At 40.3% G+C, this 21334-nt stretch overlaps 1 protein-coding gene across 6 annotated transcripts in view; it reads right to left on the bottom strand.

Moving 5' to 3' along the window:
* The window catches only part of SULF1 (sulfatase 1), a 188440-nt gene that overhangs the window by 132517 nt on the left and 34589 nt on the right, over positions 1–21334 (bottom strand). For all 6 annotated transcript variants that reach the window (XM_043484098.1, XM_043484097.1, XM_043484096.1 and 3 more), the window contains exon 2: positions 18238–18331. The gene's annotated coding sequence lies outside the window, so the exon portion shown is untranslated. The remainder of the gene's footprint in view (positions 1–18237; positions 18332–21334) is intronic.

The following is a 21334-nucleotide window of genomic DNA, read 5'->3' as shown; positions in this document are numbered from 1 at the left end:
CCTCTTTCTCTGCTGGTCATTCACCTTGTCTTTTCACTTGCCCCCAATGACATGGCTATTGTAAGGTTTTTGTATTATTTTCATTTCTACTACAAGGCTTTCTATGGAACAATCTGCGAGCTGGTGGGTATTTATCTCCCTATTATTTTCTCTTTTCTGTGTATAGACAATTTACAGATGGAGAATATGGCCGTAAACTGTTAAAATGAAGCTCTGAAGATGAACTACTTTTGCATCCACAGCATCTGTCCTGAAGAGCACTTATATATTTTGTCTGCGTGCATGCGTGCTAAGTCACTCCAGTCCTGTCCAACTCCTTGTGACCCTATGGAATGTAGCCTGCCAAGTTCCCTTGTCCATGGGATTCTCCAGGCAAGAATACTGGAGTCAGTTGCCATACCCTCCTCCAGGGAATTTTCCCAACCCAGGGATCAAAACCATGTCTCTTACATCTCCTGCATTGGCAGAGGGGTTTTTTACCACTAATACCACCTGGGAAGCCGGTATTCTGCCCACAGGGGCATCCTCTCAGGGAGGCAGAGTCTTCAGCAAACAAGGGAGAATTCTCAAGACCATCCTCAAGTTACCAGCTAATACCAAATGAGAACCATTCACACTGACATCTTATTATTTGTATTTCTAGAGTGTTCAAAATAATTTTGGATTAGTCTTATCTTTCAGACACTTATAAGAGATGGTTATTGATTTTTTTTGGGTGGGGGCTATCTTTCTCATGAAGCAAATCCCATTACTTGAGTGGAACTCAGGTCACCTCTCTCTATAAGCTTCAGGAAACAAGTATTTTGAAATAGAAGCATTTAAAAATATTGACCAATAAAAGAAATCATTTTGGCAGACTGACTAATCAAATACAAATTTAAGAAAAGACAGGCTGATCTTTGGGAAGAAACGTCCAGGCATTTAAATTCTCCTTTGCACTAAAACACAGACGATTGCCCAGGGAGGAAGCCCTTTCTGTTTAAAGAATGAAAAAAGAGACCTCTCTGCCTGGATATTAACTGCACTCCCAATATGAGAAAAGGGATTTTGTTGCACTCAGAAAAAGTTACTGGGAGATACTTCCTGTCACAGTCCTGAGCATTCCTAAGCTGGAAAGTGTAAGCAGAAATCTGGCATTTGGTTATGTTAGCAATTTGGTACTTATAAACTTTACAGTTCTTGGGACGATCTGGCCAATTTTCATTATTAACTTCTTTTTTAAAAAATTTATTTTGTTGAAGTGTAATTGACTTACAATGTTGTGTTAATTTCTGCTATAAAGTGATTCGGTTATACATATGTATATGTATATGTATATATATGTGTGTATATATGTATATGTGTGTGTCTCAGCTGGTAAAGAATCCACCTGACCCTGTTTTGATTCCTGGGTCAGGAAGATCTGCTGAAGCGTGAAGGGATAGGCTACCTACTCCAGTATTCTTGGGCTTCCCTGGTGGCTTGGATGGTAAAAAATCTGCCTGCAGTGCAGGAGACTGGGTTTGATCCTTGGGTCAGGAAGATCCCCTGGAGGAGGGCATGGCAACCCACTCCAGTACTGTCACCTGGAGAATTCCATGGACAGAGGAGCCTGGTGGGCTACAGTCCATGGGGTCACAAAGAGTTGGACATGATAGAACAACTAACACTTCCACTTTTTTTTCATACACACACACACACACACACATTTGTATTTCATATTCTTTCCCACTATGGTTTATCACAGGATATTGATGATAGTTTCCTGCACTCTGCAGTAGGATCTTGCTGTTTACATCATTAACCTCTAATCATTTTCCTGAAATCTATTCTAACAAACAACAGAGCTGGAATTATCAACCACTGAAGAGTTCTAAGATATATGTACCAGGAGCTAAAGACGGCTCATTGACCCTTTAAAGATGTAGTTTCTTTTGATCACACCAGCAGGGATCTTCAATTCACACCACACAGTCAGGGTCATGGGAGAATGTAAACTTCTGGGAACAGAGCCTGCAGTCACACCCGACAGCACATTTCACAATAACCTGCACGTGTAAGGTATGCAATGACGTTTATCAAATGAATGAATGATCGAGATCTGCCATTTCAAGTGAAGTCCACAGAATTCACTTCACATAAAAGTGGCCATGTGGAAAACTCATTGCAATTTATAATTGCTATCTACAGTAAAGTATTAGCAAGATCCTCATTTATTAAAAGAAAACCCTCTACTTAATGTTCTTTCCCCATCTCTTTCTTCCTACTTGATTTCCTAGAAAAGTGCAAGGAAGACGGTTTCCTCTGCTTTGGTTGTGTAGTCGCTACGTCATGTCTGACTCTGGGCAACCCCATGGACTGTAGCCTGCCAGGCTCCTCTGTCCATGGGATTCTCCAGGCAAGAATACTGGAGTGGGTTGCATTTCCTTCTCCAGGGGATCTTCCCGACCCACAGATAGAACCTGGATCTCCTGCACTGTAGGTGGATTCTTTGCCACTAAGCGCCACCAGGGAAGCCTGTCCTCTGCTTTACTAATTTTTAAAAATGAGTCACCTGGTGTCATCCTTGCCCTTACGCACCACAGGCAAAGTTATGGCTCATAAACATGAGAAGGACAATCACTCCAGGGAACTTCTACCCGACCATCTTTCTTGATTTCACTCCAGAGAAAACAGAATTTGTTTCCACTATAAAATGGAACTTCAAACAGGATTAACAGTCAGGGACTCAGTCCCACTGAGCACTTGTTGCGAATCAGTGGGCTCAAATTTGTGCAGAATCTGACCAGGGTGTCATTCCTGACTTCCAGGAAATTTTTTCCAAATATTCCTATGTCATCAAGAATGGAGTATGGCGTAATGCTGAAAATAGAAAAATCTGATGGTCTTCTCTGAGCCATCACCAGGATAAACACTGTGAATTACTTTCACAGGCATAAAACCTTATGGATATCATCAAAACAAATTCACATCTGAATGATCTTTTGTTAGAATAAGGAGAAAATGCAAAGCAACAAAAGGGGGGTGATAAAGCCACCACTATACATATAAAGCACCATCCCCTGTTCTTCAGAGATTTCAACTCTTTTTCCCAGAGAAGATACTTGGTTTATTATTGCCATAAAGCAAGCCTTTATGGAGAAGGAAACAGCAGCCCACTCCAGTATTCTTGCCTGGACAAACCCGTGGACAGAGGAGAAAGGTGAGCTACAGTCCGTGGGGTCACAAAAGAGCTGGACATGACTTAGTGACTAAAACAACAGCAGCAACAAAACAAGCCTAGATCGATGCTTAAATTGGATTCCTTTTATGTACTTCTTTTGTTTGACACCTTTCTAAGGACTTTTCTGTTTATTTCACTGTAAAACAAGAAGCAGCAAGTTCCTGGGCATCTTGATAATTTCTAGCAGAGGAAAGTGAAAAAATTCCTTCCGGCAAAAAGTTACTATGTATGAAATGCAATGATTTATCCAGGTTTGTGGCTAACTATGCTATCTTTTAATAATCAGAAAGTTGAAAATTAGAAAACTGAATGCAAATTTGGGTATATCCACTGACTGTTACATTAAAATCTTTCTTAACATCTGCCAGCCCACCACCAGCTGGCCTGCATCTCTCTCTTCCTCCTTATATCTGTGTGCTTTCCCATTTCTCATCTTATGGACTTCCCAGGTGGTGCTAGTGGTAAAGAATCTGCTGCCAATGCATGAAACTTAAAAGACATGGGTTCAATCCTGGGGTCGGGAAGATCCCCTGGAGGAGGGCATGGCAACCCATTCCAGTATTCTTGCCTGGAGAATCCCATGGACAGAAAAGCCTGGTAGGCTACAGCCCATGGGGTCGTAAAGAGTTGGACACACATGCATGGAAAATTTTAGCTTATGTTATTAGATTACATAGCTTATTACTTACATAGATTGAGCCCAGGACATTCCTCCTCATTTCTAAGTGATTTTTAGCTTCTGCTTCACTCTCACCTCCCCCTGCTCCACTCTTATACCGTCTGAACTCTCGGAAATTTCAGTTTGTGATGTGAGCTTATCAGCTCCATAGTCTCTACCTTTCTGGACCACCTTTCCTCTACCCTAGCTACTCCTGGGGCCAATGCAGTCAATCCCCAGCCCTTAGTAGTACTGGACTAGTACTGTACCCTTCCTGTCATCTCAATTTCACACCTCCTGCCCTTGGACATCTGTCATCTTTCCACAATTCCAACCCCAACAATTCTCTGATCCAGTGGCTGGGCTATTCAGTCCTTTGATCCAACCACTTTGGACCAGCCCTTCCTCTCTTGACATCCTCACTTCCCTCCTGACCAGGCCAAGGTCATTTTACGCAGTCACGATGTTGAGTCTTTGTGAAGACTCTTGACCCACTTCCTCCTCCCTCACTCTGCCATCCTTGTTGGTGCACCATGACCCTAGGGCACCAACTCCCTGCCCACTCCTCAACTGCACCCGTGTCAGTAAACGAAGCACGGGCCTCAGTGCGGTCGGGCAACCACACTGGACCCTCCTAGTCCAACCACCCTGCCACTCTCTAAGATGTCACCTTGCCTCTCCTCACATCCTCAACACTCCTCCGCCATCACCCGAGCAGATACCCTTGGTTCAAACTTCACTGAAGAAATAGAAGCAACTGGAAGAGAACTTCCACAGGTTTCCTCCCATTCCACTCCCCAAGTCGGCTCACGTACCAGTTTCTCTGCTCCAATATCCTGCCTTATCATCTACTAGATGAGTCATCTGTGCTTTCACTGTCTGAAGCCAATTCAGTACCTGCCTACTGGCTTCTACTTCTTTTCGCCTATTCAAAAAATCTTAGCTCCCGCAACCCTCCTCTCTTTCATTAAGATCATCAATATTCCTTCCCAAATCCCATCCTTCCCATCAGCATAGAAACACGCTCTTTTTTCTCCCGTCTTTTACAAACCTTCTTGATCTCTTGATCTGGCATTGGCTGATGCCCGACATTTCTTTGCTCTGCTTGCAGCAAACTCCTTGGAAAAGGCGCCATATTTCTGTCTTAATTTCACTTCTCCATTCTTTCTTATGTCCACTGCCATCAGACTTTCTCTCCCTCTATTTCACCAAAGTTGCTCTCAGACTTGTCACTGATGACCGCCCAGGAGACAAATCCAACCATCAGTTCTCAACCGTCATCATGCTGGATCTACCAGACATAGTTACTCACTCTCCTTCTTGAAACACTATCTTCATTCAGTTTCCAAAAAACTGAAAACTCCTCCATCCTTTTTCTTCCCTCATTTCCCTGGGTTCCTCTTCAGTATCTTCTGTTAATCTCTCCTCTTCTCTTTGACCTCTTAACGTTGGAATACTACAGAAGCTAGTCTTTCCTTCTTTCCTCGGCTATACTCACATCTTTGTTGACATGATGCTAATGATTTCCAAATGCAAACCTCTATTCCCAAATACAGACTCATAAATCCAAATGCCTGCTGACTCAAAAATATCTCCACTTGGAGGTCTAATAGACACTTTGAACTTGATTTCCCAAAGTGAACCCTGATCTTCCTCCCCAGAACTCTTCTGACTGTAGCCTTTCTAATTTCAATGAACAACTCCATCCTTTCAGTTGCTTCAGCCAAAACTTTTGAAGCATCCTTGATTCTTTTTTTTTCTTCCCGGCCCACCCCAAAGATAGCTAGCATCTGATTACTTTTTACTACTTCCCTTGCTATCATCAAATCAGAAGCACTCTTACCTCCTTAAGTAGCCTTGTAATCAGTCTCTTTTTACCTTTGCCCATCTGTAGGCTATTCTCAACAAGACAGAGAGAAAGTTTTTAAATAGAAATCAGAATGTACTATCCCTTTGTACAAAATCCTGCAGTGACTTCCCTTTCATCCTGGGAAATAGCCAAAATCCTTCTCATGGCTCACAGGTCACATGGTGGCCTATTGTGACTGGTTGACCTCATTTTTTTTTTTTTTTAAACCACTCTGTTTCCTCACTCTATTTCTGTCATTGTGTGATTCCTCTAATGTGTACATATCTTGGGACTTCTGCTGTAGCTATTTTCTCTGTATGGAATTCTCTTCCTCAACATATTTGGTTGCTGGGACTTACTTAGTGGTCCAGTGATTATGACTCTGCAATTCCAATGCAGGGGTCACAAGTTCAATCCCTGGTCAGGGAACTAAGACCCCACATGCTGCGTGGTATAGCCAAATGAAAAAAAAAAAAAAGAAGATACCTGGCTGCTACTTCCTCACCACTTTCAAGTCTTATTCTAATCTTGCATCTCAATAAGGTTTTCCTTATGAACCCTCCTTAACATTGTTACCAACTCCGACTATAATTCTTACTCAACTTCTCTTTTGTTTCATAGTACTCACTACTTTCTAATATACTGTATATATTTGGTCTATATATTATGCTTCATTTTATTTTCTCTATTCTGTCACTAAAACTTGAGATCCACAAAGGAGAGGCTCTCTAAATACTTCGTTGGCTCACTAAGAATCCCAAGTACTTAGAACAAGGCTTGGCATGTTGTGGGGCAGGTGTTGATGAATACTTGAAGAATGAATGAATGCACAAGTGGAGGAAGGAACAACAAAAAGAAAAAGTGAATTAACCTGGTCAAACTGAGCTATTTACGTGAAAACCCTTTTGTTGAGACTTTGGAAAAAATTCTTTCCCTAAAGTGTTATGCCTGACAGTAAGAGCTTCTGTTACAGAGTTTAACTGGTTTTTCAATCAGAGTGGGTTCTAAGTAGCTGAGAAATTCTCGCCATGTTATACCAGGACAAAATGTAACTGTGCTTCAATCACTAGGAACTACCATACAGACTCTGGGGACATTATAATAAGAGCTTTTCGGAAGATGGAACAAGGTGAGTGGACTTATTTCAGGGTCTGATGTAAAAATCAAAACTCCAAACAGGTTTATCAAAAGCCTGGCCAAGTTTCCTGTAAGCCTGGCTCATAGAGAAAGAGAAACTAAGCTGATACATCATTTCAAATGGAAACTATGCAAAATTCAGTGGCTTCATGTGGTTTCAACCCCAAACCAGGTGGAACCTGAGGCTTTGGCAAAGGTTCACATTAAATTCTTAACTGGGGAATGTAAATCAAGGAGGGAAATGTTGGAGAAAAACTAAGTGAAAGAAAATCTTCAGTTTTGAACAGTTCTGGAACCACAAACTTAAATCACTGCTCTGTAAACATCATCTCACTCTGGCTTTAAACAAGTACAATCATTTTGAAAAAAACGTCCCTCAACAATGAACCAGCTTCTGTTATTGTATCTTAGAATTTAAGGGCTCCTTCACATTCACTCTGTTGTTCAGTCACTAAGTCGTGTCTGACTCTTTGCAACCCCATGGACTGCAGCGCGCCAAGGTTCTCTGTCCTTCACTATCTCCCAGAGTTTGCTCAAATTCAGGTCCACTGAATGGGTGATGCTTTCTAACCATCTCATCCTCTGATGCCTCCTTCTACTTTTGCCTTCAATCTGTCCCAGCATTGGGGTTTTTCAGATCAAATTATTACGTCCATCTGGTAGGCTGTGTAATCAAAGCACAAAGATGAAAATGTAGACTTGCAGAAGGTAACTGAAAGAATGAACCAACGTCGTATTCATAGCTGAGTTTCTTGACCTACAAAACTGCAGCCTTTCATTGAAGGGAACCAGACATACAGTCAGAAACAAAAGGGATTTTAAGAATCCTGTGGCTAAAATGTGATTAAGCATTAAAAGTCTGTGTTTTGATAACAGCAATATTGTATGAACCCTGAGTTGACCCATAGAGTAGGAATAAGTTATCAGTGTTGTGGTTTGTATACATGTTGTGTGTGTGTGTGTGTGTGTGTGTTTAGGACTGGAATACTTCTTAATTGTAGTTGTTTTTCAGTTGCTCAGTTGTGACTGACTCTTTGTGACCCCATGGACTGCAGCATGCCAGGCTTCCCTGTTCTTCACCATTTCCCAAAGCTTGCTCAAACTCATGTCCATTGAGTTGGTGATGCCATCCAACCATCTCGTCCTCTGTTGTCCCCTTCTCCTCCTGCCTTCAATGTTTTCCGGGATCAGGGTCTTTTCAAATGAGTCAGTTCTTCACATCAGGTGGCCAAAGTATTGGAGCTTCAGCTTCAGCATCAGTCCTTCCAATGAATATTCAAGATTGATTTCCTTTAGGATTGACTGGTTTGATCTCCTTGCTGTCCAAGGGACTCTGAAGATACTTCTCCAATACCACAGTTCAAAAGTATCAATTCTTCATAGTTGGCCCTCTTTATGTGCCAACTCTAACATCCATACATAACTACTGGAAAAACCATAGTTTTGACTAGATGGACCTTTATTGGCAAAGTAAAATCTCTGCTTTTTATTATGCTGTCTACGTTGGCCATAACTTTTCTTGCAAGGAGCAAGCGTCTTTTAATTTCATGGCTGTAGTCACCATCTGCAGTGATTTTGGAGCCCAAGAAAGTAAAGTCTGTCACTGTTTCCATTGTTCACCATCTATTTGCCATGAAGTGATGGGACCAGATGCCATGATCTTTGTTTTTTAAATATTGAATTTTAGGCCAGCTTTTTCACTCACCTCATTCATTTTCATCAAGAGGCTCTTTAGTTCCTCTTTGCTTTTTGCCATAAGAGTGGTGTCATCTGCATATCTGAGGTTATTGATGTTTCTCCCAGCAATCTTTATTCCAGCTTGTGCTTCATCCAGCCTGGCATTTCTCATGATGTACTCTGCATATAAGTTAAATAAGCAGAGTGACAATACAATATACGGCCTTGAAGTACTCCTTTCCCAATTTGGAACCAGTCTGTTGTTTATGTCCAGTTCTAACTGTTGCTTCTTAACCTGCATACAGGTTTCATACGAGGCAGTTAAGGTAGTTTGGTATTCCCCCTTCAGGATTTTCCACAGTTGTTGTGATCCATACAGTCAAAGACTTTAGCGTAGTCAATGAAGCAGAAGTAGATGTTTTTCTGGAATTCTCTTGCTTTTTCTAGGATCCAACGGATGTTGGCAATTTGATCTCTGGTTCCTCTGCCTGGTTTTAGGGACATTTTAACTAATTAGGTAACATTATTCTAATTATGGGCTTCTCCAGTGGCTCAGCAGTAAAGAATCTGCCTGCAATGTGGGAGATGTGGGTTCGATCCCTGGGTCAGGAAGATCTCCTGGAGGCGGAAATGGCAACACACTTCAGTATTCTTGCCTGGAAAATCCCACAGACAGAGGAGACTGGCGGGCCTCCTGTCTATGGAGTTGTAAAGAGTCAGACATGAGTTAGTGACTAAACAACAACAATTCTAATTATAGAAAATTTCCCATGTCCAGAAATTTTAAGCATCATAGATTTTTGCTGCTGCTGCTGCTAAGTCGTGTCATAGACTTTTAAGAGACATCTATAAATCCTATATTCTTCCAGATACAGGTATTTCTCATGTACAATCTCTGGTACAGGTGTTGTACTAAGGTTTCAGAGAGAAATCTTTAATGAGACTTCCACACACCTTCTGAGTGTATATTCTGACATCCAGACACAAGTTGTACCATACAAAGCCTGTCTTAGTATTTCCCTAGTTAGAGAGAAAGTCCTTTAAACTAAGATGGATTTCCAATTAGAAATGTAAGTTACATTCCTTTCCTTTCACTTAGAAGTGACATTTCAGCCCTTATAAACTACTAAACTGACACTGTACTGACATTTGAAAGAAATTCCTCTGTAAGTCAATGCTTGGGGTGGAAAAGCAACCAGAAAATGGAGTATTTCCCTAAGAGAAAGGCGGTCTGTGACAAGCACTGACAAAGGGCAGAAGGATGTAATTTTTTCTCTCTGGCCTCTGTCTAGGGGATGCAGATGATGGCAATTTCTTAATCCACTTTCATGCAAAAGTAGCCAGTCAACAAGATATTGCAAGCAACAGCCCCCATTCCTGGTTAGTTAACCTTGCGTATCTTTTTCCTAATCATAAAGGTTACTTGGAATCAATCATTACCTGATTTCCAACAGCTCAAGTGTATAATATAGTAGGAGTTAATTTTTTCCCTCCTATTTTTAATGCTTCAACCAGTAAAGATATTTCATTTTGAAGCATTTCTTTTAAATGCACTGAATATAAAAAAATAAATAAATAAATGCACTGAATATGTAGTTGTAATCTGTGTGATTCTATAGCCTCCTGTGTATGCAAAGCATTTTTGAATTTTTGCCAGCCATCAAAATACACATTGGAATTAGTTTACTGGAAGAGATATAAAACTAAAAGAATAAGGGGGGAGAAATAAGGTGCTGGGAAAGAACAGTCTGATGGGAACTAATGAATACCACGCAATATCTTAGCCTTTTAATCCAACAGTAATAGGTCATGTTTGAGTGGCTCCAAACATCTGTTCCCTCCAAAGGTACTTTTACATCTTTTATATTTTACAACAGCCCAGTGAGGGAAGGGAGACAAGCATATTCTAATTGTGTAGAAAATTACAGAATAAACAAAAATTGCAATCCACCCTCAGTGTAGGCCAGGATTCTTTGGATATCCATAGACTATCCATACCCCTTCCAGGACAACACTGATACGCTAACTGGCTGCTAGTGCTCCCGTGGCTCCTGTCCATTTCCAAGTACCATCATGTCTGTCCAGATCAGATGCCTATGAATAGTGTAGGATGGATTTAACCCTGTTAGGGCATTCTTACCTCATGTAACTCAATACCAAGAAAATACTCCAATCAAAAAATGGGCAGAAGACCTAGACAGACATTTCTCCAAAGAGCAATACAGATGGCCAAAAGGCACATGAACAGATGTTCAACATCACAAATTATAAGAAAAATGCAAATCAAAACTACAATGAAGTACCATTCCATACCAATCAGAACGGCCATCATCAAAAAGTCTACAAACAGTAAATGCTGGAGAGGGTGTGGAGAAAAGGGACCCCTCCTATACTGTTAATAGGAACGTAAATTGATACAGGAACTATGGAGAGCAATATGGAGGTTTCCTAAAAAACTAAAAACAGAACTACCACATGAGCCAACAATCCCACTCCTGGGCATATACTCAGAGAAAACCGTAATTCTAAAAGATATACCAATGTTCACTGCAGCACTGTTTACAATAGCCAGGACATAGAAGCAACCTAAATATCCATCAACACAGGCATGGATAAAGATGTGGTACATATATACAATGGAATACTACTCACTCATAAGGAGGAATGAAATAGTGCCCTTTACAGAGATGAAGGTGGACCCAGAGACAGTCATACAGAGTAGAATAAACAAATAAATTTTAATGCAGAAAATGCATCCAATCTTTTCTTGGTAAAACTATAAAAGTAAATAAATTTGAAATTAATTTTATGGTAAATTTCATTATAAGTAGCTACACCTAGTTGATTTTCTTTGTAAGCAGTGGATTTGCTTAAACACTTGCCTTATTTAGCTGCCATTTTCAACTTTTGATCATGGTCTCAGATTTTTTTAAAGCCAACTAGAAAAAAAATAAAATAAAACACTGTCTTGAAAACTTAGGAACTCCTGATGGTGCTAAAAATATTTTTTTGGGAAATATTTTGGTTATTTTTAAAATCTTTAAATAATTATTTTCCCTCAAAAGTCCTATAGCCTAATGGCACTCAGTTGCTTAGTCATGTCTGACTCTTTGTGTCCCCATGAACTGTAGCATGCCAGGCTCCTCTGTCCATGAGATTTTCAGGGAAGAATACTGGAGTGGGTTGCTATTTCCTCCTCCAAGGGATCTTCCTGACCCAAGGATCAAAACCTCATCTCCTGGGTCTCCTGCATTGCAGGTGGATTCTTAATGGCTGAGCTATCAGGGAAGCCCCATAGCCTAATTACCTGGCACTCAAAAATAAGGTTAGCAGAAATCACTGCAGTTCATGTAAAAATCTGCTCAAAATAGGGTTCTTTCAAAATGTGCCTCTTCGCATGTTGATAGTCACAATCTGCAACAGTTTTCACACACTTTTGTGACATGTACATCATCACCGCCCCTCTGCCCTAACTTACCGCACAAGTTCTCCAGTCATCAGTGAGCGAAGTCATAAGACAAATTCAAATTCCCACTTTAACCCAATTTTACTTTTACATCTCTGTATACTCTATAAGAGAGAGAAAGACCTTGTCCCTAGATACAAACAAGCACCCGAATGAATACCAGTGGTTTACCAAAATCGAACCTTCAGTTTTACAAATACTCTAAAGCACAGATGACAGTGTAAAAAGGCTGCAAGGTTTCAGTTCTATTGCAAAGACTCACACAGCAAAAATATCCTTTAAAAAATGTCTCAGACAATGACTTATTTGTATGAAGCCTATTAATGCAATACAACAGAATCTTAATAACAGGATTTGAACCTATCATGTAACTATTCTAGGGCTAACTTCTTAGAAAATCTAACCTTCATTTGTAATTGTGATGCACTCTTGTGAAATGTAAGCAGATGAATGAGGTGAAATCAGGACACCATTGAGAGAAGGAACTTAAAATTGAATATATCCACCATCAGGGGTACTAGGAACTCGAGATCGACACAGATCAAATGCTTCCTCTGCAAGCAGAATTAATCAGTCCTAAAAATGTCTTACCATGGTACAAGGCAGTATTTCTTTTCAGGAAGTGCCAACTTTCTACTGAGAAATATATTCTGCTTTAACTTCAGAATTATCCTACCAAAAAGGGCACCAGTTTAAGATCTCTGGCCTGATACCAAAGCCGTGTCGTTTCACTCTGCTTCTTGAAATTCACTATAAGAATTCGGACACTGTGTCCTAAACTCAGTGATCTTAAAAAATGTTGTAAACCTAGTGTGGGCCATTTTTCAGCATTGGATGAAATGGTTCTGCCCTTCTTATCCATTTTAAAGATGTCTTGGGGAAGATCTTAACGTGAACAGGGTCCTTAGACCCCTCCTAAGAAGCGTGACCACAAAGTAATCTCTTGTTAACACAATGCGTCCGGGCAGAGAACAAGATCATTGTGTGTGACCTGATTTCATTTCAGTGAATGTCCCCGTAAAGAATGACATCATCCCATTCTTTTTCTTGATCTCTACTTGTGACTGTTCCCTGCCCCCAGTCCCCAGGCTCATCATAATTAAGCTGTTTGCCCCCTCCCATTCCCCATTCCTCATCTTCACTGGAATTGTCATTTTCCTCTGAACTTCCTGCCGGAATGTATCATTAGGGCAAGAGCAAAGGCTTTCCTTTGGTGGGTCAACACTGCCAGAGTTTGCTCTTGGTTACAGGAGACAAAGCCCTAGTCTGATGGCAGTCAGAGTAGGCTGGGTCCTAGTCAGATGAGAACAGAGAGGAGCCAGATGAAGGGGGCACAGCCTGATGGGCGCGATCTCTTGTCCCACTGGAGTTGTTGTTACTACTTGTTGTTTATTAGTTGTTAAGTCGTGTCTGACTCTGCGTTGGGTTTTCTTTAAACACAAGTTCATTGACATGGAGGGTATATTGTCTAAACAGATCCATTTAACTACACACATGGTAATGTGTGCACGTTTGTATACTTGCATGAACTAACACTTCCTTTATCACTGAGATTTGTATTGAAAGATTTGTATTGAAAGTATTTTAATTCAGATGGATGGATGGATGATGAGGGAGAAGATCCTGTTTTATTTATTTTTTTCATTTATTTTAATTAGTTGGAGGCTAATTACTTTACAATATTGTAGTGGTTTTTGCCATACATTGACATGAATCAGCCATGGATTTACATGTGTTCCCCATCCCGATCCCCCCTCCCACCTCCCTCCCCATCCCATCCCTCTGGGTCTTCCCAGCGTACCAGCCCTGAGCACTTGTCTCATGCATCCAACCTGGGTTGGTGATCTGTTTCACCCTTGATAGTATACTTGTTTCAATGCTGTTCTCTCTGAACATCCCACCCTTCCCTTCTCCCACAGAGTCCAAAAGTCTGTTCTATACATCTGTGTCTCTTTTTCTGTTTTGCATATAGGGTTAGTGTTACCATCTTTTTAAATTCCATATATATGCATTAGTATACTGTATTGGTCTTTATCTTTCTGGCCTACTTCACTCTGTATAATGGGTTCCAGTTTCATCCATCTCATTAGAACTGATTCAAATGAATTCTTTTTAATGGCTGAGTGATATTCCATTGTGTATAGGTACCACAGCTTCCTTATCCATTCGTCTGCTGCATGAGGAGGGCTTTGCTGATGGCTCATTGGTAAAGAAATTACCTGCCAATGCAGGAGACACGGGTTTGATCCCTGGTCTGGGAAGATTCCACGTGTGGTAGAGCAACTAAGCCCATGCACCACAACTACCCTAGAGCCCAGGAGCCACAACTACTGCTCCCAGGAGCCCTAGAGTCCATGCTCCACAACAAGAGAAGCCGCCGCAAAAAGTCTGTGCACAGCAATAAAGACCCAGCACAGACAAAACCAAACAGAAAAAAGAGCACAAGAAGGCAAACAAACTGAATGGCCATGTGAGAGAAGGTACTGATTGTGATGTTTTGAGTATTTTCTTTGATAAGGAAAAAGAAAAAACAACTTATTTCCCACATCCATGTAATGGAAGATGATACACAAATTTAAACTATGAAAAATGAAGACAATGCAGAAATTGGACACTGTTTTGATAGAAAGGCTAGGCGAAAAAAAATCCGAGTAAAATTGCCCATCCTCCAAGTTTCCAACTATGTAAACTACTAGGTAGTACCATACAAAATGACTGCTTTTGTAGGTAAAAAATAGCCAATTAGCTGCAATTTTCTAGGATTCCACCTAGCATATATTCATATAGAAAAGATTTATGGGCTTGGGTTAAGCATGTGTGCTTCTTAACTTAAAAAAAAAGTTCCCATTAGGTAGCAATTATATTGTTTTTACAACAAATACACGATTTTAACTGACATTAAGATTTTGAGTAATAAATTGCCCTCTTTCATGAGAAATGTTAAGGGTAAGGGTGGTCACAAGAGTCTGTTTCTTAGCATGTGCCGTCAGCTCTATATACTGTGCAGCAAGATTTACATGCCCTCGGATACCGAGATGAGAATAATGTTAGTGGTTTTTAGGGTCCACATATGAAATTGATTCTTTGAAAAGATGTTGTTTACTATTACTACAGATGATTTTTTAAAAATACTCAAATTTAAATTAAGGTATTTGAGTATAACTTAAATAATTAAGGTAATTAAAAGTAAATAAAGTGCCAGGGCAACACAGCTAAGGCATGCTCATAACATTTTCCATCCCCAAAAAGCATCCACAGGGCTAGGAAAGGTCTTAATTTCCTTACAAACAACATAGTCGCTGTTTTAAACTATCCCATCTGTGCGCACCAAACCTCGTCTGACAGTGCAGTTTTTGAGTCCAGAAGGTACAATAGCAGCCATTCAGATTTTGGCAGGTGCACCTCAAGCTGAATACCAGGCTCCACAAAACAGAACAGCCTGTTCCACAGGTGTGAACATTTTTGACAAGAGCTCTCAAAAATCTCCCCCAAGCTGTGAAATTTAATTGTCCTTTCCATGTCTTATTATACCTATCTCTCCTTGGAACAAGAGAGAACCTTCTGGCAAACAAACAGCCAGGGGATGCTTGGCCAGCTCCTGAGATTTGCTTTATGACATCTCCTGGTTTTGTTTCTTATACTACGTGTTTTGGAGGTGATGCCAAGTTCAACGAGCTTCAGGTAAGCAGTTCTTAAAGCTGGAAAAATAGCAAATGAAAGGACTTTATACCCCAATGACATGAGCAGAAAGCCAGTCAAAATGCACAGGGCAGCATTTTGAAAACTTAAGACTCATTAAAATGGTCCCTATACAGAAAGAACCCATTTCTTTCTACAAAATTTGCCAGCTGGGAGGACTACAGCTATGTGAATCCAGATGTGGCAGTGGGAGGGGTCTTAGCTACCTATCAAATCCAGCTCAAATGATGGAGGAAGAGGGGCAGAGATCTCTGAAGCTGGCAGCTGGTCAGACACCGAATTTTCCAGTCCAAAGATGAAAACAGCAGTCTAGAGTTGGCTCTAACAGGGTTCCGCAGATTTTTAGGAAATAAGTGTCATGTGTGTTAGATTTGAGCAAGTGATTCTGATTTCATCCAGTATTAGAGTAAATGCATTCTATTTTCTCATCATAAGGACAGGCTGAGAAATGAAAGGATATAATACTTACAGTGGTGAAATGACTCATTAAAGGGAGAAATGTGTGAAAGAATATTGTGCTTAGTATGCAGTTATGTCCAACTCTTTGCGACCCCATGGACTGTAGCCTGCCAAGTTCCTCTGTCCATGGGATTCTCCAGGCAAGAATATTGGAGTGGGTTGCCATGTGCTTCTCCAAGGGATTTTCCCAACCCAGGGATCGAACCCAGGATCGAATCCCGCTTTGTAGGCAGATTCTTTACTGTCAGAAACACCAGGGAAGCCCCGAAAGAATATTGGCCAGATAATAAACAACATGGCATCCCAGCAAAGTGGTCTCTTCATAGCCCAAGAGAAACTAAGAAAGATGCTTTGGGAAAGCAGGTCTTGAGTGACCTCTTGGGATGATATAGGGTGAACTCCAGTATTAAGGGTTTTCCGGCCTGTTCGATAGTTAATTTTGAATGACATGATACCCAAGGACAACTTCTTTCTTTCCTACAGAAAAATGGGTGCATTGAATGAGAGGTTCACAAGAAATAGGTCTGGGAAACTGACTCAAAATGATGAAGCAGATTTAAGAAGTCACAGTTGTACTGTCTATTGAGCTTATTCCTAAACAGGTATCTTTTTCAGTTTGCTTTGCAATGCTTTCCTCTCTCATTTGGAGTTTCAAAGTAAAGACGACCTAAATTTCAGCTTGTCTTCTCCTACTGTCGATTTAGCTTGTGAATAACAGGAATCTAATACATTACTGGTGAGACCCCAGGCCACCTGCAGACAACTCTGAGAATTAGAGAACTGCCAGTGCTCATGACTATGTCAAAGAAGCAACCTGGTCCCCCATATGTTTCCAGCTATTTCCCTTCTTTCCTTGCTATCTGTAGTATGAGGACAAAATGCTGAATTCCAAAAGTATTAGAAAAGCTGGAGACATCAACCCTCAAAAGACAAACCAGAAATTTAGGTCAGACTTGTAAATTTTTGTTTTGGTTTGCCTATATGAAGTTCATGAGCTTTTCAGTGATTAAAGGACTTATTCCAGGTCAACCTGGGTTAACATAAGAATTAGAATGAAAATCAAGCAAAGGGCAATGATTTTGACAAGCTGCAAAAACCAAGAGGAGCTCAACAGTTTCCATGGTGTCAGTTTTCACTGTGGGTGGAAACAACTTTCAATGTTGACATTTGAGAAAAACTCATGGGGAGGGGGTGTGGTATAAACTCATATGAGTCAACACCCCTAAGAATGTTTTTACAACCGAGGTTGTATTGCTGAGGTGGGTCTCCGTGGCTCACCCTGGCCCCACAACACTCTTGGCACCAAAGCATCTGACCGAGGAGAGAAACTATGAGGTTAAGCTGTGAACAACATGGATGACACCTATAGTCTTCATGCCGAAATTGTGGATGACTGGGCATAACTGACCTGCCATGAACAACCCCTTGCAATTCCCCTGAGCTTCTGGAATAGCTCATAAAATGTTAATAAACCAACATGATTCTTCAGATGGTTCTTTTGCCATTCTTGAAGACAAACATCATGCAGTGACTCTGCCGTTTAGCTTTTTCAGCCAAGAAGGAAGAGAGTGCTATAGGGAAGAGCAGAATTATCAACTCCTCATTTTCTGATAATTCCCCATCTGTGAAATGCTACCCTCTCCAAGTAACATGGAGTACTCAGGTATTGCTAGTGTCTTGGCTTAATTAACAAAGAAATCAATATTTGGGACTTCCCTGAGGGCTTCCCAGGTGGCGCAGTGGTAAAGAATCTGCCTGCCAATGCAGGAGAGGCAAGAGACTTAGGTTTGATCCCTGGGTTGGAAAGATCCCCTGGAATGGGAAATGACAACCCATTTCAGTATTCTTGCCTGGAAAATTCCATGGACAGAGGGACCTGGCAGGTCTATGAGGTCACAAAGAGTCAGACATGACTGAGTATGCACTCGCCTGGTGGTCCAGCGGTTAAGATTCTGTGCTTCCAAAAAGGGGACGTGAGTTTGGTCCCTGGTCAGGGAACTAAGATTCCACATGCCAGGCAGTGCAGTCAAAGCAAACAAACCTCAGTTAATAAAAAAAAGAGAGAGAGATCAATATCTGATATTGAGTACCTTTGACGATTTTCTGTGATTACTCTGTCTTGGAGAACCTGCATGTCATTCGCCAAATTCACCTTCTCCAGATGATGGGGCTGGCCGTCAGCACCTACAACAGAGGAAAACAAGCGCCATCAGTTGCATTTCATCAGCGATTTATCTTTCAGATGTTGCCTTTCACACCTTCATAGGAGGATATCATTAGGAACAGCATTCTCCAAATTTCATTCAGACTGAGTTTCTTACAGTCACTCCAAGAGACTTTGAAGTATTGTGGGTCATTCGGTCCTTTTATAGAAGTTTCCATTTGACTTTCTATTCACCTAGGGAAAGACTTTCCATTATATTCATTTCATATTATTCTCTGACTGGATTTCATACAGTCAATAAAGAAGAGTTTCTTTTGAAAGGTTTACAAAGTGTTCCAAGTTTAAAAGTTGAATGACGTCTAATTTCAACTGCTAAGACCTATTTTAAAGGAATATGTGCAGAATCATAAAATCTAAAGTGACTGCAAGTGGTTATCTGATGAGTAGCAAAGTAAGCATTTCCAAGTGGTAAATTTGTTTCTATTCTGCATTTACCAGAGGTGAAAAATATAAGTGACTAAAATTAACTTGGATACTTAGAATAAGAGGAAATACCCAGTTTAATGCATTCAGTATTGGATGAAACAATCTTGCTGCCTTGAAGAGCACATTTTAACATAAATATGCTCTAAATAAATGCAGATATGATACATAAAAGACAATAAAAAAAGATAACTAATGAGAACCTACTGTATAGCACAGGGAACTTTACTCAGTGCTCTGTGGCAGCCTAAATGGGAAGGAAATCCAAAAAAGAGAGGATATAAAGAGCTGCCTGCTGATGCAGGAGACGCAGTTTCGATCCCCGAGTTGGGAAGATCTCCTGGAGGAGGAAATGGCAAAACCCACTTCAGTCTCCATGCCTGGGAAGTTCCATGGAGAGACGAGCCTGGCGGGCTGCAGACCATGAGGACGCAGAATCAGATGTGACTGACAGACTGCGCGTGCACGCACATGGAAACACAGAGCTAACTCACTTCACTGCACAGGGGAAACCAATGCAACATTGTGAAGCAACTATACTCCAATCAAAAAGGATAAACTCTTAACTGGCCAAAATTATATTAAAGTTCATTCTCATTTGTAAAACAAATAAAAAGGAGGAAGAAAGGGAAGAAATATTGTATATACATCTCATAAAGAAATATAAGCTCTCAGATATATAAGCTTTAAGAAAAGGAGAACAACACACAGTATTTCACCACTCCAAATTTCCTCTACATTTTAAAAAATATTTCTCTTACAGCAAATTCCCATCAGCTAGCTATTTTATATACAGAATACTCAAGGAACCCAAACTGAGGCTCTGTAACAACCTAGAGGAGTGGGATGGTGAGGGAGGGGACATATGTATACCTATGGCTTCTTCATGTTGATGTTTGGCAGAAACCAACACAATACTGTAAAGCAATTATCCTTCAATTATAAATAAATGAAGTTTAAAAATTAATGCTATTTCTACATAATAACAATAAATAATTGGAAATTGAAAAAATATTTCTCTTGCTCATATAATAATATTAAGACATTTCCTTTGGAGCTCTCTGACCTCTTTCCTAATGAATATTCTCAGAGTTAATGGGTGTAGATTATTTCAATACAGTAGACCTGGAATCTCTTCTTGTTCTGAACTGACTCTGATGATTCAGGTTAAGTATGGACAGTCCCAGGTCCTCTGCTCTGTTCTGGAAGCTTCACTCTTAGAGAAATTGTGGTGGCAGGACCTCCCTGCAGGCGGCTTCCTGCTGCTGGACTCTTCCTTCCACCCACCCTTTCCCTTCTGTCTCTTTCCATTCCTGGCAGATCAATTCCTCCACCCCCTTCCGCTACCCTGTCATCTGTCACACCAGCCCAGTCAGTCTTTCAACCCTGCCCCTGTGCTTCTCAGCCTGTGAGTTGGTGAAGTTCCAGGGGAACTTTTATACTCTCTAACATTATAAATTATTATAAGCATCATGGAGATCTCTTATTTTTTTTAAATATGTTCCCGGAAGACATATAAATGCTTATGTTTGTAATTATGCATGATACCCTGTGATCTTCCAAAATAAAAATTTACGTTTGACTTTGAGGCTTCCAGTGTCTGGCTGTGGTCATGCTGGATCATAGCCTAATGTCAAACAACAACATCCTTTCTGTGGTTTTTCGGAATCTACTACTGGGAGCGGCAGGAATTAGATGTGAATTCCAGGTTACAGCATCCATTGGCTAGGTGACCCTGAGAGAGTTACTTCATTTCTTTATGCCTCAGTCTCCTCCTCAGAAAAATGAGGATTAAAAATAGCATCTAATTCCATAGGGTTGATATGAGGATGACAGGCAAACATCCTCATATGAAATTTAGAATAAGTGGCCAACAAACATTGGTGATCATTATTACTGGCACTGAATTGTTTTCTAAGCTAATTAAGAAAGATACAACTTCCCAAGGTATAATTTGCAGTCAAAGATATTTTCATGGGGTGAGACTAGAGTTTTCATTCATTTTATAAATGGAGGCTTTGCTTTGTCATCACTGGGATGATAATATGTAGGAAAATAGTGCAATCATTGAAAGATATAGGTGATTAAAGAAAAAATGGAGGCAGATATTTATACCTGCTTAATATGTGTATGCATGTGAGAGTCAAACACTTCTGTGCTAAACGAAGTTTCATTTGCCAAGAGAGTGTAAGGTGATAGGATGACTGAGCCACCATAGTTTTTATTTTTATTTATTTATTTTTTCCACTATAGTTTTTAGTTCCATAATCTCAACACCAACAGATGGAATGCCTGGATCCTTTCTTCCTTTATATGTGCCAATTTGTAAGAATTCACTATAAATAGTCAGAGTATGAAATGTGCAATGGAAATTTTTAATTAAAATATTTCTCTCTCCTTTCTTGGCAATATTATTAATGAACACCGGTTAAAACAAATTTATTCTTTAGTTTCAGCAAAACAGCATCATTTGGCAAATAAAACCAATATGACTAATTTTAACCAATTAATTTGATGCCAACAACAGAATATTGTTGGTT

The sequence above is a fragment of the Cervus canadensis genome, chromosome 12 (assembly GCF_019320065.1).
Source record: "Cervus canadensis isolate Bull #8, Minnesota chromosome 12, ASM1932006v1, whole genome shotgun sequence".
Lineage (NCBI taxonomy): Eukaryota > Metazoa > Chordata > Mammalia > Artiodactyla > Cervidae > Cervus > Cervus canadensis.
This window is presented reverse-complemented; position numbering and strand designations above follow the sequence as displayed.